Genomic DNA, 26,207 nt, shown 5'->3' with positions numbered 1-26,207 from the left:
GCCTTTCCAACCTGATAGAGCCTCCTAGTACTTATACTCCTTTGACCAAGCTTTTCAAAGCTCAGGATTTTCATCCCAAGCTAAGGCAGGGAATGCTAGTCAAGATGGCGGCATAGAGACAGCGAAAGTTCAGACCTCTGAAAACCCTTCCTTACCAATTACAAACTAAATGCTCCCAGGAGACTGAAAATCAGACCTAACAACAGGACAGAGCCAAAGAACTCTCCTGATGGACTCAACCTAAAAGGAACACTCCCCAAAAGCCTGAATTCATGAACACTTGGGTTTAAGGGGAAGGAAGAAGGAAGGTCCCAGGACCCCACCCCCAACTAGAGCGCTGAGCCTCCAGCAGTAGCTGGAACTGGCAAGAGTGCAGGTCTGGAGGGAGTACTTTGTGGGCAAAGCTGTACCAGGCTCAGAGCATCGTACATAGGTGGTGGGGAAGCCGTTGGAGAAGTGCAGAGCAGGCAGCCTAGTAGCAGCAGCTGAGACACTCCATATTGCCCCCCCCTTCCTGAAGTTTTGGCCTCAGGGCACATCCAGCTCTGCAACTCAGCTGGGCTTAATCTCATCAAAACTTCAGAGGGTAGGGAAGTTCAAGTTCCAACACCCTTCCCCCACAGACTGTGCTGAAAGATTTGCTGACTAAGCTCCAAGGGGGAAGGCTGATAGAAAAACCCCAAACCACAGATCCAACACACAATGAGAGGAGCAAGAGTGCAGCCAACTACAGGGGGAAAATAAGGGGCAAATATGAGCAAACAACAGAAAAAGATAAAAAGAAATTACAATTGACAGCTTCTATTCAGGCAATGAACAAAGAGCAAATGCAACAGAGAAGAATGAAAGAACACCAAGCAAAAACACAGAAACTCCAGAAAATTGGACACAGGCTTTGGAAGAACTCAAAATACAATTCAAAACCCAATTAAGAAATGTTAAAGGCAATTGGAAAAAGAACTTAAAAAGCAAGATAAGTCATCTGAAAACAGAGGCACTTGAAATAAAACAAGAAAACAGTGTCTTGAAAGCCAAAATTAATCTGCTTGAAAATGAGACAAAGGAGATGAAAGCTGACCTCCAAAGAAAATCAGACCAGAAGGAGGAGGATGACCAAAAAGTCAGGGATGAAATCCAGTCTTTAAAAACCAGAAATTAACAATTGGAAGCAAGCAACTTCACAAGGCAGCAGGATATTATAAAACAAAATCAAAAGAATGAAAAAATTGAAGAAAATATGAAGCACCTCATTCACAAAACAGAAGATTTAGAAAATCATTCCAGGTGAGACAACTTAAGAATCATTGGTCTACCAGAAGACCATGACAAAAGAAAAACCCTGGACATCATCCTACAGGAAATTATCCAAGAAAACTGTCCCGATATTCTAGAACAAGAGGGAAACATGGAGATTGAAAGAGTCCACAGATCACCTCCTGTGCTTAATCCCCAACTGAAAACACCCAGGAATGTTATAGCTAAATTCAAGAACTATCAGATCAAGGAAAAAAAAATATTACAAGCTGCTAAGAATTAGTCATTCAGATACCAAAGAACAACAGTTAGGATAACACAGGATCTAGCTGCATGTACACTGAAGGATCGAAAGGCATGGAATATGATATTCTGGAAATCAAGGGAACTAGGTCTACAACCAAGAATCAACTACCTAGCAAAACTGACTATATTCTTGCAGGGGAAAGTATGGTCATTTAAAAATAGAAGAATTCCAAGCATTTGTAAAGAAAAGATCAGACCTGAACAGAAAATTTGATGCCCAAACACAACACTCAAGAGAAACATCAAAAGTTAATAAAGGGTGGGGGAGGGAGAAAAACAAAACAAAAAAACACAACTTTTTTTAAGAGACCAAATATGTTAAAATGATATGTATCCCTATAAGAGGACATTGGTAACTCTCAAAAAATTTTATTATCACCTGGGTAGCTAGAAGAATTATACTTAGAGGGAACAGTGACAAATTGTATAGGATGAAATGCCATGATATAAATATGTATATAGACACATGTATGCACAAGTATATATGGATATATATACTACAGAGCTAAAAAAAGAGATTAATACTAAGAGAAATGGGAAATAAAACAAAATGGGGTAAATTTATATGTCACAAAGAAGCACATGGCGGGAGAGGGGGAGAATATCAATATACTAGAAGGGTAAAGAGGTTGGAGATAGGAAATACTCAGTTCTTACGTGCACTGAAAGTGACCCAAAAAGGAAAGAAAAATCAAATACATTGGGGCAGAGAATTGATTTGTGCCCTATAGGGAAGTAGAAGGGTAACAAAAGGACTGGTGGGGAGGGAAGCAATATAAGGGAAGGAGAGGGTAGGGGGTAGTTTAAAAAGGCTGTAAAGAAAATAATAGGGGAATAAGAAGGGAGGTGGGGTAGAAAGGGAAGTAAAATAAGGGTGGGAATTAAGGGGACTGATTAAAAACAAAACATTTGTGTAGAAGGAAATAGTGAAAGAAGAAAAGGCAGGACTAGGAGTGGAAATCAAAATGCTGGGAAATACACAGCTGATAATCATAACTCTGAATGTGAATGGAATGAACTCACACATAAAATGCAAGCAAAAAGCAGAGTGCATTAGAAACCAAAACCCTACCATATGCCGTCTACAAGAAACACAGATGAGGAAGGTAAACACGCATATGGTAAAAGTAAGAGGATGGAGCCAAATCCATTGAGCATCAACTGATAAAAAGAAGGCAGGAGTCACAATCATGATATCTGACAAAGCCAAAGTAAAAATAGATCTAGTCAAAAGAGATAGGGAAGGTAATTACATCCTGATAAAAGACAGTAGAGACAATGAGGAAATATCAGTACTCAACATGTATGCACCAAATGGCATAGCATCCAGATTTCTAAAGGAGAAACCAGTGGAGCTTAAGGATGAAATAGATAGAAAACCAAGATAAGGCATTAGAATTGGATCTTAGTAGAAGAATATATATATAAACATGCATATCTACAAACATATAAATATATAATTAAATATAAATAATGTACATACATACTATCTTGTAGGTTAAAATACTTTGTTTATATCTCTTCTACTTTTAAACCATATTTCCTCTTATTTCATCAAGTGTCAAGGAACATGTTCCATATTACTGGCCCGATGACTTAGACAGATTTAGAATACTAGGAAGATCAGGGTCAGGGAATATATAAAAGAAGAAGAACTAAGCCCATATTATTTTTTATTATCAGAGCATAGCTTATTTTTATTAGTAATTGGTTATTCTTTAACAGAATCTGAAAAAGCCAGCTCCAATTAAACACAACCAATGAACTTTGAATGTTAGAGCTGCTCTTCTAGTACTTTGAGAAATATTTGCAATGGAGTTCCAGAAACTGATGGAGATGCCTTATGTATAATATTCTAGTTAATTTTCTCAAATTATTGTGAAATTTCAAACATGGAATTTCTAGAATTTAATTCTTTCAAAAGAGTAAGACAGGTAGCTCCTCAATGCACTATTTTATTTTATAACTGCATATAAATGGCAACATTTTAACTAGAAACATAAAATTAATCTCAGAGTAATTGTAGTATGGAAAATGAGTAGAGTTGCCATGAGAAAAAACATACTGGAATCTGTGAACCCAGAGATATTGACCACTTGAAGTGATCTCTAAAAACAGAGCCCTTTGCTTTGAATCAACAAACTGTAAAAGAGTAAAAAATAAGAACACAAAATAGTGATACTATTCATTCCTCTACCACTAATAATAGAATATGTATGTCCTCTCTATGATCATATTCAAAGTCAAGGAGATTTCAAGTGGTTAGTTCTATATTATTTGATAATATCAATTAAATTTCCAGGCATTCCACTCTTTATAACCATGCCTATATATTTTTGTATATAGCTATATATTAAATTGTTGGTAACTATAACTATATTCAACATTTTCAAAAGGGAAATAGTGATAAGAAAGGAATATTGAAGGACAAAGGCACAGCACAGCTGGAATAGATTTCTTCAGTTTTGTTATAGGATCCTGTTGGAAAGATTCCACAGTAGAATTTGTGATATGTGAAAGGTACAGGGCACTTCAGTTTCCACTGCCATCAACCAGGCACCTAATTCACTTGAGAAAATAATAAAAGAATTCAATCTGGAATCATGGCTGAAATGTATTGGACTGTCAAAGAATTGAGGGTTTATGGGAAATGGTTTCCTGTGCTAAAAGAAGAAAATAAAGTGTAAGAAATGGAATCAGATTTTTTAACTCCATAGGTAGCTGTGCATGAACTCACATTAATCCCAGGCATGCTCCAGATGCAGTCCTCCACTCTTCTGTAAGGCTGTAAGTTTCAGGTACTTAAAGCAAAACCATCAGGTTTAGGCAGTTGAGAACTTTGTGGAAGGGGACAAGATACAATATGTTATCTGGAAGAAGTGGGAAAAGGAAGAAGGGCAGAGCACCAAGGAGAGGGAAGAAGAAAGATAAGAGAGGAAGAGACTATTGTCTCTTCTTTCTTTGGAAAGGTAAATGTCTGTTACCTCTCAACACATCAAAAGATTAAGAGATTGAATAGAATGACAAGAGGCAATCAATTTGGCAAAAAAGATTAGGTAACAATTCAAGTTTAAACATTGTGGAAATAAGCTGTGCTCCTTCAGACAGATCTTGTAAAAATTATTTAAAGGGTGGTTTGGGATGATTACTTTTATTGCCAAACTATCCATTTTAGGCATATATTGTCTCCTTACATGTTTGTTTCATCTGCATGCATGAAATGATAGCCTGAATTATTGGAAGGAAATGCTGATGTAATATTGAAAAAGCAGAAAAAAGGTGCTTTACAGTATACTGACAGACAGACCTGTGATCTTGTCAATTTCCACCTCATGCCCCAGGATCAGTCATGAAATAAATACTAGCTCCTAATGGAAATACTGTGACAATCGATTTCCCTGTTGCTCTCCAGAACTTGATTCCCTTCCATGGCCACAACTTCCTGAAGTTGTCTTTCCTATTAACTAGAAGGGCAGTTATGTGGTATAGTAGATAGAGTGCCAGGCTTGGAATCAGGAAGATTCCACTTCCTGACTTCAAATTTGGCATCAGACACTTACTAGCTGTGTCACTTCACCATTTGCCTCAGTTCTTCCTCTGTAAAATAAACTGGAAAAGGAAATGACAAACCTTTCCAGTATCTCTGCCAAGAAAACCTCAAAAAGGAGAGGAGAGTCATGTAGATTTAGACATTACTGAGAATGAACAAGTTCCTTCAACTTGAGAAAGGGGTTATTGAATGTTTGTATGTATAGTCTTAGAGCCCAGAGTGGGTGATTAATAAATACTTTTCACTCCCTCTTACCACTTGATCCACCCATCTTCTTTGTCACTCCTTCATTTCTTCAATGATATCCTTTACTCCATTTCTCCTTCATAGCAACTTATTTATGACACATTACAACCTACTCATACCTACCATGCACCTTCCCAGTAGCACCTGTGAATGATATTCATTTTTATTTCTTCAAATATTGTTAGAATCACATGAAAAGTTCACAACTGCTTTATCTGATAACCTATGCCTTCCTAATACCTACAAACACATGAAATTTATGGACAACGTGGCAATTTAACAATTCATTCTAATCATACACACACATATAATAAATGGAAATATTTTAAGGTGAGAGAACAAATAACTATGGGGGCCATAGGAAGTGGCATTTTAACAGAGCCCTGAAGAGAGCTAGGGGTAGACAGGAGTAAGGAAGGAGTAACGTGAGGGTCAGGATGTGCAAAAGCATGGAGAAGAGAGATGGAATAGCCAGAGAATTTCAATAGAGATCAAATGAGATATTATTTGTAAAGTAATTAGCATGGTGCCTGGCACAGAATAAGTACTCAATAAATATTTATTTCCTTCCTTCTGAGAATAAAATGAAGGAAAACAAATAATTGAAATAAAATATTCAGAAAAAAAGATGGGGGCATTGGGCTCTTAATTTGAAATGCTGGTGATATTATTCAGTAAATGTACAAGTTGTTGGTATTTTTCACATGCCAGTCTCATGTGGATAAACACCTGAAACTCTTATTAGTCACCCAGTACAAATTTATTTTTCAAAGGCTAATGTGTTGAACACTGAGTCATAAAGAATGTTATTAAATAAAAAAGTTAAAATCTCTAAAGTTTAATTTAATCTATTTTTAATTAACAACAAAACACTAAAAATAGAGACTTTGCAAAGGATTCCTTTTAAATCAACCCTAAAATAGAATAATATTTCATCCTTATCTTCTGGGCTAAAAAAGCCTATTTCCAATTGTTTCCTGCTTCCCTGACTTCACAATTTGCAATGAATGATAATGGTGGAGTATAAGGATGGGTGAACAGAGATACGCTCTTTTAAAGTATAAAATTTTAACTATATTATCTTCCTTACCTATGTCAAACAGAGCTCCAGGGTTATTTATTATGAAGGGCAGTGGTTTGACAGAAAATTAAGCATTGAAAGGAGCGAACAGGGAAAAAATGTCTAACTGATTTTTTACATGGTAGGGCTGTAGTTGACTTGGAGTCCTAAAAAATGGGAAGGCCAAACCATGGGAAAACCGTCCTACTCCAGTGAGCTCTGGATCCTGGGTAGACCCAAAACATGAAGATAGCTGCTGAAACCTTAACATGTGCCTAAGCACACTCAGTACAACTTATAGTCAATATTTAGGTTATATGTATCATGTTTTTGAACAGCAATATCACCAGCTTTTTCAAAGTGATTTGAAGTTCTTGAAGGTTGCTAAGTAGATACAGAATAATGTTTCTGTTATAGCAAAAGTACTACGTTAATGAATAATATTAGGTTTGCAAAATTATGCATGTGGGAATCAATTAAAAGCAATATAAATTGTATATGGCTATATAAGGATATAAACTCTTTCACACAATTTTATACTCTTCTTTCCTAGCTACCTAGAACCAACATCTGTATTTTTTTCCTCCTCCAACACAGAATTCATCCAAGTTGAAAGTAGTCTACATAGCCCAGCAAATCTAAACCTATACACTTATAAATAAAATTACTTTTCATTTCCTGCTATATTCATTCCAAGAATGTAACGCTGTGTATGTGTCTTTCCCTAATAACAGACTTAGATTTGCTTATTCCTTTACAATTCACAAATTGCTTTCACTCATTTAACTCCAACAATGCTAGCTGGCAAATAGTGACAAGTGGTTTTTTTTATCCCATTTTACAGATGAGGAAACAAGCATCATGGCATCACAGAACTTAAGAAGTAGAAGGGACCTCAGGGGCCATCTAAACCCAGGCATATAAGAAAGGAAACATTACTATGACATACAGGACATGTGGCCATTTTGCCTCTGCTTCAAACACTCTAACAAGGGGTATCTCAACATCTCTCAAAGGAGTCTGTTCTATTTTAGAACTGCTTGAATTATAGATTCCTTACTTCCTTTCTCTCTTCTTTCCTTCCTGTCTTCCATCCTTCTCTCTTGAAATCTCTATTCTAAATTCACGCCTTCCCACCTTTCTGGGTGTCTATTGCTTCCATGATCTGATTCACCTTCTCCTGAAGCAGAATACATGGTATCTCTAAGTAAAAAATCCTTACAGATCCATCATAATTTTTCCATCTCGCTTTATAGAATATATCTCTTATTTCTTCAGTGACACCTTTTTCCACTATTGAAATGAAGTTTCTCCTTTTCTCCTTCACTTTTTTAATCCTTCCCTTTACACTCTTGCCCATTATCTTATAAGGTTTCTTCTTCTGTATTTTGTCAATTAAAATTATTTATTTACTTTTATCCTTTATTTTTTTTATCTTGAGTTCTTTTCTCTTTTCTTTGATCTCTTTGGGATACAGACCAAATAACAATATTGGCGGGTCAAAGGGTATACAACGTTTTATTATCCTTTGACAATAGTGGAAAACTGTACTCCACTAAAAGTGCATTAGTGTCTTCATTTTCCCACATAGCCTCTAGCATGTCATTTTCTGTTTTTCTCAGGTTAATCAATTTGATGGGTGTGATATGGCAATTTAGAATTATTTTAATTTGTATTTCTTTAGTTGATAGTGATTTAGGATATTTTTTTCATATGAATACTGAAAGCTTTCATTTCTTCTCCTGAAAACTGCCTGTTCATATCCTTGGGCTATTTATAAATTGGGGAATATCTCTTATTTTTATAAATTTGCTTCTTTTCCTTGTTGAAATGATAATTTTATGTGAGAAATTTCATGTAAATATCTCTCATCCTCAGTGTTTTCCAGCTTTACTTGTAATTTTGGCTTTATGTATATTTGTGCAAAATCTTTATTTTTAATCTTTTACCTTCTGTTTTAGAACTGATACTAAGTATCAGTTCCAAGGCAGAAGAGTAGTAGGGTGGACAATTGGAACTAAGTGATTTGCCCAGGGTCACACAGCTAGGACATGTCTGAGGTCAGATTTGAAGCCTGGCCTGGCTCTCTTAACAACTTATCCATTTTATTTCTTGTGATCTTTTCTATCTCCTATATGGTCATAAACTTTTCTATTATTTATAAATTTGACAGGTATTTTTTTTTTTACCTCCTCTCCTACTTTGTTTATATCACCCTTTATGTCTAAATCATATACCCATTTTGAACTAATTTTTTATATACTGTGTGAGATGTTGGTTTAAGGCTCCTTTTTGTCAGAATGTCTTCAAGTTTTCCTAGTAGTATTCGTCAAATAGTAAGTTTTTTTTCCAATAGCCCTTGAATATTTGGGTTTATCAAACACCAGGTTACTGTTTGTATATGATGTACATAATCTTTTCCAACTGATCAATCACTACTTTTTATCCAGTACCAGACCACTTTGATAATTACCACTTGAAAGTATAGTTTGCAATCCGGTATAGGCAGCCTACCTCTCTTCACTTTTTAAATTTCCTTGATAATCTTGACTTTTTGTTTTTCAGATGAATTTTGTTCTTAATTCATAGCTCTAGAAAATGAGTTTTAGTAGTCTGATTGTTATGGAACTGAATAAGTTAATTTAGAAAATATTACTATTTTCATTATGTTCACTTGACATACTCATGAGCAATTAATATTTCTCCAATTATTTAGATTTCTTTATATGCGTAAAAAGTGTTTTGTAGTTGTATTAATATAGGTCTTGTGAGTACCTTGGCAGGCAGACTTGCAAGTGTTTTATACTATCTGCCATTATTTTAAATGGAATTTCTCTTTCTATCTCTTCCTGGTGGGTTTTGATGGTAACATATAGAAATACTGATGATTTATGTATGGGGATAAACTTCAGTTTAGGACCTACTTTGTGTCTCATATGGCTATTAACACAGTGGAGGATTTCAAGAAGAAAGTGATCAGGCTGATGAATGGATGGGAAATCATTCCAAAGGAACTGGATGCCTTTGATCTGAGGAAAGAAGATGAGGCAGGAGGCAGTAGTGACGATTGCTTTCTCCAAGGATTTGGAGATAAGTCCAGCCTCGGACACTTACTAGTTCTGTAACCTTGGGCAATTCATGTTACCTCTGTATGCCTTAATTCACTGGAGAAGGAAATAAACCACTTTGGTATCTTTGCCAAAAAATCCCATGGATAGTAGTGGCTTGCTATGGTCCAATCTATATAACAGGGCCACGAAGAGTTGAACACAAATGAACAGCAAAGAATGAATTTGGAGGGCTGTCATGTAAAAGAGGGATTGGACTTATTCTGTTTGGTCCCACAGGGCAAAACTAAGACCAATGCACGGAAGTTAGGAAAAGGCAAATTTGGGCTTCATTTAATGAACAAATGCCCTCAAAATTAGAAATATTCCAACGTAAAATGGGGGGCCTTGAGAAGTAGTGAAATCCTCCTCCCTGGATGTCTTTAAGCAGAGATTAGATGACCACTACTCAGTTATGTTGTAGTAGGGCTCCTTAAATGACCATGGATTATAACAGACGACCAAAGAGAATCCTTCTGTGAGGGTCTGTGACTCTGGTAAAAGAAACCAAAGGGGGAAAGGAAGCAAATACTCGGCATCAAGAGAAGTCATATTCTCTGAGCAAACCAAACAGCAGGTCTACAAGTCTTAAAAAGTGCCTCCTACTATATGAGAAATGTAACTTTGAAGGCACAATGAAGTATTGGTAAAAGAACTTGACAGAGTAGTTGGCAGAGTTCAGGAAGCATCCAACTTTTATGTAAACAAACTCCTTCAAATACCTAGGTAACCAATTTCAGCAGACCCATGAGAATAGACTGCTTCCTTCATTTCCTTCCAACTTGATGCTCTTCAAATCACCAAACATTTATTGAGCATGCACAAGGTGCCTGGCACAACATTCAGCAGGAAGGACAGTTATTGCTGTATATAGCAGAGAAGACACACTCTCTGCCCCAGGGGTGCTGGCAATACCAGCAAAGAGCTTGTTGTCCAGATGTCAGCCGTGTTAGAACACTCAGTACAGCACTAGGAGATCTTTGAGACTCCTGCGTCCTAATTTGAGGCAGAAATAAGTTCTTTTTATTCAGTAGACAAGCTAATGTTCTCAAAGGAAAAAATGTCTTACTTCTGCTTGGAAAAATACATTTCTAATGTTGAAACTTTTGTTTAGACAGTGGCAATGGGATTCATATACAGGGGAGAATCAGATTTTAAATCTTTAACTCAAAAGTTTTAATCCATGAATGAGGTAAGGTGAAATGGACATAGAATCTCAAGTCCATTTAATTTAATAAGTCTGATAGTCTTCTTTATGGATTATGGAAAAATAAACATGTTCCATATTACTTATCCTCAAGAATCATATCTTTTTCTAGGCAGAAGACAAGAAACAGAAAAATACGATAAGAGAATTAAATACTAAATTGAGTGTAATAAAGGGCCAAAATAAAAAGTGATGAGTAGTTATAAAAGTAAAACATATTAACTAGTTTTTAACCATTAGTTGAGGCTCAAATTGAATCAATTAATATTTGATTCATATTTGTTGGTCCTTTCCTCTTTAAATACCTTCAAGAGAATTCACTATTTGCTATCCAATTTATTTCAATAACAATAATATATAATGTCTGGCATTCATATAATACATTAAGGTTTACAAACTGCTTTGGAGATTTTTTATTTGATCCTCATAATAATACTCTAAGGTAAGAGCTATTTATGTTGGGGTTTTTTTGCAAATGAAAAAAATTAAGCCAAGAGGGGCTAATTGATTGTTCAAGGTCACCAATCCAGCCTGAGGCAGGATTTGAACTCGGGTATTTATGACTATATGTCTAGTACTCTGCCCACTATTCTATCTAGCTGTCTTCCCTTAAGCAAGCAGTTTTGATGTCAAGGAGTATTAACAGTCTGGACACATCCAAAAAAGGGATGATGGGTAGACAAGAAAATTTAGCACATAAGGATGTAACGAAGAAGCATAGACTGTTAAGCCTACAGAAAAGAACATTTGGATGGAGGTCATCACATGGTTAAAGGATTAGTAAGTAAAGACCTATAAAGAGGTCTAGTTCAGGTGCTTCAGTGGGGGATAGAGGAGACCCTGAGTCTCAAAAGCCTGAACTCTGTTAGACTGTACCAAAGTGAAAAAGTTTCAGTGATGCCTTGGCAATACACTACCTTTGTTGTCTGAGGTAGAGAGGTCACCACTAGCAGATGGAATAACATCTCCAGTATGGGATGAATGAGCAGGAAAAAAGGCCCCCCACATGACTTGATAAGACACTTCAAACAAAGTCAGCATATATGTAGCAACACAGCAACCTAAATAGAAGGTTGGCAAAGGGGAAAACAACTAAAATATTTTGGAAAATAAGATTTCTAACTAAGGATAGGTCAAAGTTTATAGGTTATTCAGAGGCCTCATAACTCTCTACTGTTAATGACATGATCACCAAACACCGATGAAAAGAATTGAAACTGAAGGTGTTTACTACGGATAAGAAATCAGTGGTTACTAATATAGGAACTATTAAGAGGAAGGAAAAAATTAACACCAAATTAGAAGGATTAAGTTAAAGAAAGGATAGAGATGAGGTTCACATCTTTTTCCCTGACATCATAACATGTGGTTATTCTCCTGGTTATATTCTTCTGGCAATTCTAGTTGGCTACAAACTAAGGAATACTACTCTCTGAAGGATGAGCACTAAGATGAGGTAAGCCAAAGAACATGGAGAAATTAGGCTATTTGACATTATCAACAATGACTTTATAGCACTGCCTTTGGGAGTGCCAATTCCCAAAGGCGAAATAGTTTTCCAGAGGGAATCTATCTACCTCTCTCATGAAAGTGTTAGGGTTAAAACCTGAGGATTTGTGGTTCTTAATACTGCTATTCACAAATCCCCAATGATGTTCTCAACATCATTTAGCAGTTGGTAACTTACAGGGCAGTGATGTGGCACACTGGATAGGATCCTAAAGTTGGAGAAAAGAAGACTCATCTTCTCATGTTCAAATCTGCTCTCAGACACTTACTAGCTGCTTGGACCTGAGCAAGTCACTTTACCCTGTTTGTCTGTTTCTCATTTGTAAAATGAGCTACAGAAAACAATGGCAAACCCCTCCAATATCTTTGCCAAGAAAATCTCAAATTAGGTCACAGTCAGACACAATTGAAAAATAACTGAACAATATCTCCCCAGTTAACCAATAAAACATCAACTAGCTATTAGGTTAATACATTATTATAATATATGATATGTTTACAGAGAAGACAGAGTAGGTATCAAAGTACAGTACCCCCACCACACACTCACTCACTCACTCACTCACACACACACACACACACACACACACACACAATCCTGGGATATAGTCTCCTATAAGTGCATAGAGAGTGTAAGGGATGTCATCAGGCATTACTGTTATAGAAACACTCTAATTAGCAGTGATTGCAAATCCAAATCTTCTGACCTTACAAAATTTGCCTTATGGTCAGTCCAGGCCAGCTATTTTTAGCTACAGAGCTGCTGTGGTCTGTCCCACAGTCCCTATGGGAGGACCCCAACATGGTGGGCCCCATGATCCATATGGTACTGGTTGTGGGAACTAGGACTCATTCAGAGGCCAGAGTGGTTATCCTGAGAAACATTGAAACCAAATGGTTCAGGGCAACCTAACAGCAATTGTGGAATATCATGGCCTAGATGCCCCAAAGATGCTGATTTCTTCTGAATACAATATCCCTTTCCCTAACTGTTGTATCTAAATTTCCCTTCCTCTTTCAAATCCATAATATTTTGTATGTTCAGCCTTACTGTCAATAAAGAACTTTACATGTGAAAAAAGAGGCAATAGATGCTCACTACTCACCACTTTCCTCCAATGCCCTCTCAAGTTCTTTCTGGGAACTGTACCACCACCAGACTGGCCAGTTATTACGGAACATCAGATTTTGAAATGATTTGCTTTTTTATTCAAGCCACACAGGGGGTAACTGATCATCCTTAACTAACGCAAACACATTTTTATAGCCTCTTCTCAAGTCATCGAGTGGTTGGAAATGTTTACTATTTACAAATGGGTACCAGTAGTTTCCCCATTTAGTTGAAAGCTTTGATGGATTGACTGATTCAACAGAAATGTTTAAGACTTATTTATACCAAGTTTAGTCCTTTGATTCTGTAGCTCAATTAAAATTTTTTTCTCAACTGATATGGGTATCAGGGAAATGGAACACCTTAGTAGTTTACATTAATTGAAGTTAGAAGTGTTAAATACCCTTCAAACAGTGGCATTCAAAAAATAACAAAAGAAATTGCTGAAGACACATACAAATGTAAAAAGAGTCAAAAGAAATGTACAGTAAGAATTTGGGGCTGCTATTCATGGGATATTAAAATATCTAGAGGAATAAATACAGTGTACTGGATACATATTCTGCAAAGAATTTACAGAAGGAGCATAGACAGAATTTTCACAGGGTAAGGTATGGATAGTTTGTTATTTGTACTCAAGGAAAGAATATCCACATTGATGAAAACACAGCTCTACTAGGCTATCAAAGTATTCCAGGGGAAAGAAAAACTAGAGATCTGGGTGACTTCAGAAGGCAGAACTAGGATAAATGGATAGAAGTTATGCAGTGTTTATGCTATAGTAATACTATAATAAGCTAATTTTGATCCAATATAATTTTTTTCTAACTGTTACAACTGCCTAAAAATTTAAAGGTCCTCATGCAAAGTACTGTTCCTATCATTGGAACTGGTAAAGTAGGACCTGAATAACCATTAGTTAAATATGTTGTATAAAAATTATAATAATGGCAGTAATATTACTAATACCATTTATAATAATAATGATAATAATAATAATAATGATAATTGTACACACAGCCCTTTAAGGTTTTCATATTACATAACAAACATTGTCTTATTTTATCCACATAGCAACTTTGGGAGGAAGGAGCTATTATCTCTTAACAAATGAGGAATTGAGGTAGAAGTTAAACGTCTTATTAAGGGTCACACATCCAGTATTTGAACTTAGGTCTTTATCATTCTAGGCCCTGTGCTCAGATATACAGGGTACTCAGGTACTGGGGAAGAGGGAGCGACTAAATGTCAGATAAGCAGTGTGGTACAATAGAAAATATGCTATATCTGGAGTCCCAAAACCAGTAATATAATACCACCTCTGCTACTATAGGATTCACTAGGCTAGTGATAGTGAACCTTTTAGAGACAGAGTACCAGGTCCCACACCCACTCCACATCCCAATGCCATGCCTTCCCCCCCCCCCCCAGAGACCATGTCCCACCCCCCTACACTCCTTACCCCAAAACGGGGAGAGAGAAAGCGCTCTCATTGGGCTTCTGGGCAGAAGGGTGGGTGAAGTGAAGAACTTCCTTTGGTGAGTGGAGAGAAAGAGAAGGGAGTGGCCTGAGCATTCCGCTTCCCTCCAGCTCTGTTGCCTGTGACCTGCCCACCTTACCCCTTTGTGAGCTCACACTGGTTGCTGGGTAGAGGCGGGGGATGTGAAAAATGTCATCAGGCATGGTGGAGAGGGGGAGGGGAGAAGCTCATACTGACTCCCTCTGCCTCTTTAGTAACAAACTTGGGACTGAAGAGCGGCCTCATACCCACAGAGAGTGCTCTGCATACCATCTTTGGCACTCATACCATAAGTTTGCCATCAGTGCCCTCAGCCTTAGCTTCTCATCTGAAAACTGAGATGTTTGAACCAGATTCTAAGGTTCCTATTAGTTCCCCTCCAAATTCATTTATTTATTTATTTAGCTATTTGTTAATTCGTTCATTTGTTTGTTCATTTATTTTTAGCATTCACTTAAAATTTTTGAGTTTAAAATTCTCAACTTGCCTCAGCCTCTCACCAACTATTGAAAAGGCAAGAAATATGATATTACTTATTCATTTAAAGTCACACAAAACATATTTTTGCCTTATAGGCCATGTTGCCAGAAAAACAAGAAAAAGCAAGAAACATAAAGAAAGTGAAAAAGTATGCTTCAACTGGCACTTAGAGTTTATTTTATTACCCCTGCCAAAAAAAGATGTAGCTTTGCAAATAAATGGAGACTAAGGAAGAAGTTAGGGAGAATTAAATTGTGTATAGAAAACACAGGACAATAAAGAAGCTGGTAATCCTAGAATCATAAAATCCTGAAGTATAAAATGAGAAGGTATATGAGTTATCTCATTTCCAATATTGTTGATCATTTTGTAGAAACAAAAAGAATTCTATAAAGGCTAATGATGATAATAACAAAAACTAAATGCCAAAGTTTATGGAATACAACTAAAAATATTCTTAGAGGTAAATCATTATCCTGAAATAATATAGCTAACACAATTAGAAAGAGTAAAAAAGAAGTTTAATGAGTTGGAACTGAAGTTCAGAATATCAAGAAGTCCAAAATAAGCAGTGATAAGCTGGCTAAATAAGATCAAAGGAGAATTATCAGCCCTGAATATCAAATTTAAAAAATGACTAATCAAAGAGTTGGCCTTTTAAAAAGACCAATGAATCTTAACAAATCTTTAAAAAAACCAACAAATCACTAGCTAAATTAACCTAAAATAAAAGGGATAAAAAACAAATTATTAATATTCAAAAAGTAAAGTAATTCTTAAAGAATATTATGGCTGATCATATGACAACAAATCTAAGCATGCACAAGTCACAGATTAATATAAAACACTCCAACTTACAAAGCAAGAAATGGAAAATCAAAATAATCCAATATCATGAAAAAGATTTAATAGACCATTCACAAATTACCATGTTAAAAAAGAAATAAGGTCTTGATTAATTCATGAATGAATTCTATAGAATATTCAAAGGAATTACAATGTTATAACATCTATTTTCAAAAACAGAGAAAGACAGCTCTCTAGCCAATGCTATGAGATAAATAATGTTTTTATCCTCAAACCACAGAACATGCCAGAGAAAGAACAATAAATATATTGATAAATACCTAAGCAGAAATATAATTGCTAAAATTAAATGAAAACTGCAAGTAGCATACAACAGATTAAAATTTGTTTATGATTAAATGGAATCAAATGAATTAATTAGAAAAGTAAAGATGGTTCAGTTTTAGGAAAAGAGATTAATATCATATCACATTAACAATAAAACTATATGGTGTCATAAAATGCATACCAGTTTACTTAGAGTAGCATGAGAGAGTTAAGTAGGTCACTAATGATCAACTGATTTTCCCCCAGTCCCCAGAAAGTGAGGAACAGATAATGGAGACAAAGATCTGTTTTAGTGTTTAGTTACCCTTAAAAAGTTCTCAGTAAAGCTTGATGGAATTAGAGGCCTACTAATTTGGGGCTCGCTGAAGGACTGACCAAGTGAAGGCCCTTTAAAAAGCAAGATACATTCTCTAGGGAATATTTAAGGTAGGAGAAAGTTGTGAGCTCTTGCAGTGTTGAAGAGAGATAGCTAGGAATTTTTACAATCCATGAAAGGGAAAAAGTCTGACTCTTTGGATTAGATATTATTTCTTTCTCCTCCCTCCTCTTTTCATCTAGTAGAAGAAATTGTATCCAGCAGAAAATATACTCAGTCAGTCAAATTATGAACCAAGATCTTTGAAAATCAAGAGGAAGTGATGCCTGACTATCTGGAAGTTAAGCTCTGGAAAGGAAAAAGCCCAGCAAGACTCGTCTACTTGTCTCCTCTTTCACCAGTATCTCATATGGCGCCTCTCCTTGCTGATGCAAAACCCCTCTATACACACAAATAATCACATCCATCTCACTCCCTCTCTTTCCTTTACTTTCTCACTAATCTTCAATCTATCTCTACATACTGACCATTTCCCTGCTGCCCGAGTTTGTCTTCTAACATGTTCATGTTATGGAAGAGGACGCATAAAAAAAAAAACAAAAACACTTTTCTTAATTCTCTCAACTCTGGCTTCAGTGATGTCTTATTTGTTAAATCCAGTGGCCTTTCCTCAGTCCTCATCCTTTTCCTGTCTACAGTCTTTGACATTATTGATCATCCTCTTTTCCTTAATGCTCTCTTTTTTAGCCCTTACCTTCTGTCTTAATATCAATGAGAAGAGAGAAGAGTGGCAAGGACTAGGGAATTGGAGTTAAGTGACTTGCCCAAAGTCACAAAACTTAGAAGTGTCTGAGGCCATATTTGAATCTCCTAGCGTGTGTGCATACAAACATATATTATATATACTATATACACACATGTAGGTAAAATGATCACTTTAGGAAGAGGGGCACTAATAGATGGGGATTTCAGAAGAAGCCTCACATAGAAAAGAAGCTAGGATTTTTAAGAGGCAGAGGATTAGAGTATTTCTAAGCAATGCCATGAAGACAATTGATAACATGTCATATATGAAGAATAGCAAGAAGGCCAGGAAACTACACTATTGGGCCTCACAGCATGTGCCATGATCCTGAGTAGTCAAGAGGCACCTGAAGGTTCTTTCTGGAAGGCAGGACCAGTGGAGTAAATAGAAGACAAGGGGTATACAGAAGAAAGTCTAGAAGCCTGAAAATAAATGTCATCTACTCTACTGCTTAGAAATTCCACTTTTTCATTTTTCCTTCAGTAAAAATTATCTCAATTTCAATCACGACATTTATAAGGATCTGAATCTTGCCTATGGTGCCCCAGAAGTATTATCATAAATAATTAAAATTTAACTACACTTGGAAAAATAAATTAAGCTACATTTTAATAATTCCTTGTATTTCTATCCTGCATATCTCCAAGGTACCTGAAATGCTTTGCAGTCTCTTTTCATTAATATTCACAATAGCCTTGTGAGGTAATTATCCAGTATGACTAGCCTTGTCCAATAGTGCTGGGGTTGAAGCTCCACATCATTCTTGATCGACACTGTGGCCATGGGCTGACTTACTCTTTTCCCTGGAGTCATGTGGTAAAACAGGCCTCTTCAATCCTACAAGCCTATATCAGAGGGATTGGGAAATGATAAAAGGGAGGCACAGTTTTTCAGTAGAAAGAGAAAAATTATTTATTGACAAATTAATTTAGGGTACTTTCACTTTTTGTGGAATTAAAAGACAGGTTCTATAATTTCTATATATTACTTTAAATGCAACACATTTCAATGAATCTGTGATCTCACCAATGTGGCTAATTCCTATAATGAGAGAAATCACAATGCAACTTCTCATTCTCATCACAGGTCTCTCTGGTCCATATCCTTTTGTACCTCTTTCACAGAAAACTCAGCCAACATTCTGGGATCCTTCCTCAAGATATAACAGAGAACACTGATGTTACAAAGATACTAATAGAAATAGGCCATTAGCCCTCATTCTCATTATATCATCTGCACCTCCTTTTCTAATTTTACATTACTCTATGACATTTCACACATTTCTATACAATTCTTAATGGTAATATGAGGGCCTCACACACATGGTAAGTTTTCCACTGTTGCTTAGATAAGTGACAGCAGGAAATCTTTTAAGACAGGCATCTTAGGACTGATACCTATGTAACATCAGAACAAGTATATTCTCCTATTGAGATCTCTCCTGAAAAGATCAATGCCAATCCAGACCAAGGGATGCAGATGAGAGCATGAGAGACAAAATGACACCTCCCCTCTTCATTAGTAGGAAACATTTTGATGAGCAGGACCATTGCCCATTTTGCCTCCTTGGACTAATGGTCCCTTTCTCTTCCTCCCCCCACCATCTCACACTCCCATTTTTTTTTTGTTTTAAATAAATAAAAATACAGGAATGATAGATCTTGGGACCAAAATTCCTTTTCCTCTTCCCCCTTTCTTGTTGGAAATACAGCCCCCCTTTCCTGTTAGCCCCTCTTTCCTTTGCACCTACTGGAATTTCAGAACAAAGAAATTTTTCCACTCCATAGGGCATTGTTACTTCCCATGCTGTGGCCTGACAAATTCATGATGGATTAATGTTCTGGACCTATACTGTCTATAGCAGTGGTTCTCAACCTCTCTAATGCAGTGACCCCACAATACAGTTCCTCATGTTGCAGTGACCCCAAACCAAAAAATTATTTTGGTGCCTACTTCAAAACTGTAATGTTGCTACAGTTATGATTTGGAATATAAATACCTGATATGCATTATGTATTCTCATTGCTACAAATTAAGAGGTCTTAATTTGATGGTCTATACCATGTTAGGAACTATACAATCATGGCAAACCAGCTACATACCCACCCTGAAAAAGCCAATGGGACAAATCCCAAGTTACCCTATCCAGGTTACCACCCTATAAAAGATTATTCCCTTCTACACCCAGGTGGAGAATCCTAGCCATCTACTGGTTTTAGGCTCCTCCCTTGCACTCCCTTCCTCCCCCCCTCCTTTCCCATAATAAAGCCTTGCTGTATTACTCAACACTGTGTCTCATTTGTCTTGGGTTGGACCCCCATCAGTCAGTCTGACACATATAAAACACATTTCCATATTAGCCATATTTTTAAAAAACAAGAAAAATGAAGTGATAAAATTCTTCAGTTTTCATTCAGAATTCATTAGTTCCCTCTTTGGGAGTGGAAAGCATTTTTTTTCATCAAAAGTCTTATGTCATTGTGTTGGATCACTGTATCAATCAGAGTAGCCAAGTCTTCCACAGCTGGTAATCATTACAATATTGCTATTACTGTGCACAATGATCTCCTGGGGTTCTACTCATTTCATTTAAAATCAGTTCACTTAGTTCCTCCCATGTTTTTCTGAAACCACAGTCTCTGTGACTTCTCATAGCATGATATTTCTCTATCACAACCATATGCCACAACTTGTTTACCCATTCCTCAGCTGAGGAGCATCTACTCAATTTCTAATTCTATGCTACCACAAAAAGAGGTGTTATGAATATTTTTGTATATATGGGTATTTTACCTTTTTCTTTGCTCTCTTTGGGATATAGCTCTATTAGTGGTATTGTTGGATAAAAGGGTATGAATAATTTATAGCCCTTTGGGCATACATAATTCTAGAACGATTGGGTCAGTTTACTACTCCACCAACAATTCATTAGTATACATACTTTTCACCCATTCCTTCCAGTGTTTGTCATTTCTGATAGACATAAGGTGGTATTTCAGACTTTTATGTGCATTTCTTTAATAAATGATGATTTAGAGCATTTTCATATAACTATAAATAGCTTTGATTTCTTCTTTTGAAAACTACCTGCTTATATGCTTTAACCACTTATCAACAGGGAAATGGTCCTTATTTTTTGAAATTTGATTAGTTCTATACTTAGTATATTTTGAGAAATGAGGCTTTTCCAGGGAAATTTGTAAAATTTTTTGATATTACTTCATTGTCTATGCTACCTTTTAGTAGAATGTAGTTTCACCCACTCATTTTTATTTGTTTACAATATTTTTCCATGGTTACATCATTCATGATCCCCCGCCTTCCTTACTCCTTCCCGGAGCTGACAAGTAATTCTACTGGGTTATACATATCATACATTGTTCAAAATTTATTTCCATGTTATTAATATTTGCAGTAGAATAATTTTTTAACAATTAAACCCTTATCATATCCCTATCGATCTACACAATCGATCATATGTTTTTCTTCTGCATTTCTACTCCCACAGTTTTTCCCCTCGATGTGGATATTATTATTCCTCACAAGTTCCTCTGGATAATCCTGGATCATTGCATTGCTGCGGGTAGAAAATTCCATTACCATCAATTGTGCCACAGTTTTATCAGTCACTGTGTACAATGCTCTCCTGGTTCTGCTGCTTTCTCTCTGCATCAAATCCTAAAGGTCTTTCCAATTCACATGGAATTCCTCCAGTTCATTATTCCTTTCAGCACAATAGTATTCCATCACATTCATATACCACAATTTGTTCAACCATTCCCCTATTGATGGATACCCCTCATTTTCCAGTTTTTTTTTTGTTCACGGTAGAACAAACCCAGCAGTAGTATAACTGGATCAAAGGGCAGGTAGTCTTTTAAAGTCCTTTGAGCATAGTTGCAAATGGATTTCCAGAATGGTTGGATCAATTCACAACTCCATGAGCAACATATCAGTGTCCCAATTTTGCCATATCCCCATCACTTTCCTTTGCTGCCATATTGGCCAGTCAGCTAGATGTTTTAATTTGCATTTCTCTAATCAGGAGTTAGAACACTTTTTCATATGCTTATTGATAGTTTTAATTTCATCCTGTGAAAACTTCTTATTCATGTTCCCAGACAATTTGTAATTTGGGGGAATGGCTTGATTTTTTGCAAATTTTACTTAATTCCTCATTTGGAAAATTAAACATTTGTAGGAGAGTTTAGTTACAAAAATGTTCTCCAAGTTTGTTGCTTTCTTTCTAATTCTCATTGTATTGCTTTTGTTTATACAAAACCTTTTTAATTTGATATAATCAAAGTCATTTGTTTCACATTTTCTAATGTTCTCTATCTCTTGCTTGGTCTTAAATTCCTTCCTGTCCCTCAGAACTGAAAGGTATACTATTTTATGTTCACCTAAATTATTTATGATTTAAATTTTTATATTTAAGTCATTTACCCATTTTGAATGCATCTTGGTATAGGTTATAAGATGTTGACCTAAACCTAAATTTTCCCATACTGTTTTCCTTATTTTCCCAGCAGTTTTTATCAAATAGTGATTTCTTGTCCCAAAAGCTGGGATCTTTGGGTTTATTGAACACTAGTTTGCTGAAGTCATTTACCCTAAATCTATTTCATTCATCCACCCTTCTGTCTCTTAGCCAGTACTATATTATTTTGAAAACCACTGCTTTATTATATAGTTTTAGATCTAGTACTGCTAGGCTCCCATCCATCACAATTTTTTAATTATTTCCCTGGATACTCTTGATCTTTTCTTCTTCCAGATGAACTTTATTATAATTTTTCTTATTATATAAAAAAGTTTTTTGGTAGTTTGAGAGGTATGGCACTGAGTAAATAAATTAAATTGGGTAGGATTTTCATTTTTATCACGTTAACTTGTCCTACCCATGAGCAATTAATATTTTTTCCAGTTTTAATTTGAATGTTAATCTAGTTTTAATTGTGTGAAAAGTGTTTTGTAGTTTTGTTCATATAATTCCTGATTATCTTGGTAGATAAATCCCAAATATTTTATTTTGTCTAGAGTGATTTTAAATGGACTTTCTCTTTATAATTCCTGCTGCTGAATTTTGTTGGAAACATATAGAAATGCTGATGATTTATGTGGATTTATCTTGTATCCTGCAACTCTGCTAAAGTTGTTTATTATTTCAACTAGTTTATTAGTTGATTTTCTAGGATTCTTTAACTATATCATCTGCAAGAAATGATATTTTAATTTCCTCATTGCTTACTTTAATCCCTTCAATTTCTTTTTCTTCTCTAATTGCTACTGCTAGTGTTTCTAGTACAATATTAAATAATAGAGGTGAAAATGGGAATCCTTGTCTCACTACTGATCTTATTGGGAAAGCTTCTAACTTGTCCCCATTGCAGAAGGTATTGCTGATAGTTTTAAATATATACTGTTTATTATTTTAAGGAATAACCCTTCTATTTATATTCTTCCTAGTGTTTTCAATAGGAATGGGTGTTGTATTTTGTCAAAGGCTTTTTCCGTATCTACTGAGATAATGATGTGATTTCTGTTGGTTTGAATATTGACATGACCAATTATATGGTTGGTTTCCCCAATATTAAACCATCTTTGTATTCCTGGTATAAATCCCTCCTGGTCATAGTGGATAATGCTCATGATAACTTGCTATAGTCATTTTGCTAGTATTTTTTTAAAGATTTTTGCATCTATATTCATTAAGGAGACTGGTCTGTAGTTTTCTTTCTCTGCTTTTGGTTGCCTGGTTTTGGAATCAATATCATGTTTGTGTCATAAAAAGAATTTGGCAAGACATCTTCTTGGCTTATTTTGTCAAATAATTTGTATAGAAAAGAGATTAGTTGTTCTTTTAATGTTTGCTAGAACTCACTTGTGACTCCATCTGGCCCTGGGGATGCTTTCTAAAGAAGTTCCTTGATGGCTTGTTCAATTTTTTTTCTGAGATATTATTTTTTAAGTATTCTATTTCCTCTTTTGCTAATCTAGGCAATTTACATGTTTGTAAATATTCACCCCTTTCACCCAGATTGTCATATTTATTGTTATATAATTGGGCAAAGTAGTTCTTAAAAATTACCTTAACTTGCCCTTCATTAGAGGTAAGATGACCTTTTTCATCTTTGATACCATTAATTTGACTCTCTCTTTTTTATTAGATTAACCAGTACTTTATCTATTTTATTTGTTTTTTTTCAAATTATCAGTTCTAGTCTTATTTAGTAGTTCAATAGTTCTTTCTATTTCAATTTTATTAATTTTTCCTTTAATTTTTAGGATTTCCAATTTAGTTTTTATCTGAGGATATTTTATTTGTTATTTTTTCTAATTTTTTTAAGTTGCAAGCCAAATTCACTGATCTCTTCCCTCTCAATTTTGTTGCTATTGGCACTCAGAGATAGAAATTTTACCCTGAGTAGTGCTTTGGTTATATCACATAGGTTTTGGTATGTTGTCTCATTGTCATTCTCTTTAATGAAGTCCTCAATTGTTTCTATGAATTATTTTTTGACCCACCAGTTTTGAAGAATTAGATTATTTAGTTCCCAATTAATTTTAAATTCGCCTTTCCATGGACCCCTGTTAAATATAATTTTTATCTTATTATGATATGAAAAAAGTTGTTTTTATTATTTCTGCTATTTTGCATTTGTTTGCAATGTTTCTATATCTTAGTACATGGTCCATCTTTGTATATGTGCCATGTACTGCTGAGAAGACGGTATATTCCTTTTTGTCCCTGTTCATTTTTCTCCAAATATCTATTAAGTCTATTTTTAAAAAATATTTCATTCACTTGCCTTACTACTTTCTTATTTATTTTTTTATTTGATTTATCGAGCAGTATCTAGAAGGTTGAGATCCCCCACTAGTATTGTCTTACTATCTATCTCCTCCTTGAGCTCCTTTAATTTTTTCCTTTAGAAATCTAGCTGCTATGCCATTTGATGCATACATGTTTAGTAATGATATAACTTCATTCTTTATAGTACCCTTTAACAAAATGTAACTTCCTTCTGTATCTCTTTTGATCAGATCAGTTTCTAGTTTAGTTTTGTCTGGTATCATGATTGGTACTTCTGCTTTTTTTACTTTAGATGATACATAATAAATTCTGCTCTAGCCTTTTACCTTGAATCTCTGTGTGTCACCCTGCCTCAAATGTGTTTCTTGTAAACAACATATAGTAAGAGACTGGTTTCTAATCCACTCTGTTATTTGCTTCCATTTTATGGGTGAGTTCATCACATTCACATTTACCATTATGATTACTAACTCTGCATTGCCCTCCATCATATTATCCCTTTTAAATCCTGCTTTATTCCATTTATCTCTGTTCCTCTTCATCAGTATTTTGCTTTTTGTTACTCACTCACTTCCCCCTCCCTCCAATTACCTCCCTCTTCCCTTGTCTTTTCTCCCTTCTATTTCTCTGTGAGGTAAGATAGAATTCTATAAACCACTGAGTATACTTGTTTTACCCTTTCTGAGCCAGTTACAATGAAAGTAAAGTTTAAGTATTACCTGTCAGCACCCTTATCCTCCCCTTCCTAAAATGATTTTTCATGCCTCTTTATGTTATATAATTTACTCCATTCTATTGTTACCTTCCCTTTTCTCTCAGTGCAGCCCTGTCTTTCAGTCCTCGATTGATTTTTAAATATATAATTCATATGCATACATATCACATATACATATTCTATATCATCACATTATATATATATATAATATCATATCATCTTAATCAGCTTACTTCTCCACCTTCTTTCTGAGTAAATTTCTTCTTTTTTCTCTACTACTGAGAGCAATTTTTGAGAATTACAGAAATCCTCTTTCCATGTAGACATATAAACATTTTGACCTTAATGAGTCCCTTAAGTTTTCTCTTTCTTATTTACCTTTTTGGCTTCCTTGTGTCTCATGTTTGGACTTCAAATTGTTTGTTTAGGTCTGACTTATTCCTTAGGAATGCTTGGAAATCTATTTTATTGAATGACCATTTCCCCCCTGAAAGAATATAATGTTTTATTGGATAGGTGACTCTGGGTTGTAAACCTAGATCCTTTGCCTTCCTGACTACCATATTCCATTCTTTTTGATCCTTTAATGGAGAAGCTGCTAGGTCCTGTGTAATTCTGATTGTAGCTCCATGGTATTTGAATGGTTTCTTTCTGGCTGCTTGATCTATTTTTTTTCTTGGCTTGGTGGCTGTTGAATTGAGGTATTATATTCCTGGAGGTTGTCATTTGAGGATTTCTTTCTGGAGGTGATCCATGAATTCTTTCAATTTCAATTTTATTTTCTTGTTCAAGGATCTCTAGGTAGTTATCTTTGATAATTTCTTGTAATATGATATCCAAGGTTTTTTTTTCTTGATCATGGCTTTCAGTTAGTACAATAATTCTCTAATTGTTTCTCTTAGATCTTTTTTCTAGGTCAGTTGTTTTGTCAATAAGATATTTCATGTTTTCCTCTGTTTTGTTTATTTCTTTGATTCTGCTTTTTTTTTTACTTTTCATGAAATCATGTTTCTAAATGGTCAATTCTGATTTTTGAGGTCTGATTTTCCTCTGTCAGTTTTTGGTTATCTT

At 35.3% G+C, this 26,207-nt stretch overlaps 1 protein-coding gene across 1 annotated transcript in view; it reads right to left on the bottom strand.

The window, feature by feature from the left end:
• Positions 1-14,909, bottom strand: part of LOC107650305 (uncharacterized) — a 101,419-nt gene extending 86,510 nt beyond the window's left edge. The window contains exon 1 of the mRNA XM_056809835.1: positions 14,813-14,909. The gene's annotated coding sequence lies outside the window, so the exon portion shown is untranslated. The remainder of the gene's footprint in view (positions 1-14,812) is intronic.
• Positions 14,910-26,207: the final 11,298 nt, after the last annotated feature.

This window comes from Monodelphis domestica, chromosome X, assembly GCF_027887165.1.
Source record: "Monodelphis domestica isolate mMonDom1 chromosome X, mMonDom1.pri, whole genome shotgun sequence".
Taxonomy (NCBI): domain Eukaryota; kingdom Metazoa; phylum Chordata; class Mammalia; order Didelphimorphia; family Didelphidae; genus Monodelphis; species Monodelphis domestica.
Note: the sequence above shows the minus strand (reverse complement) of the source record. Positions and strands in the feature narration are given on the sequence as shown.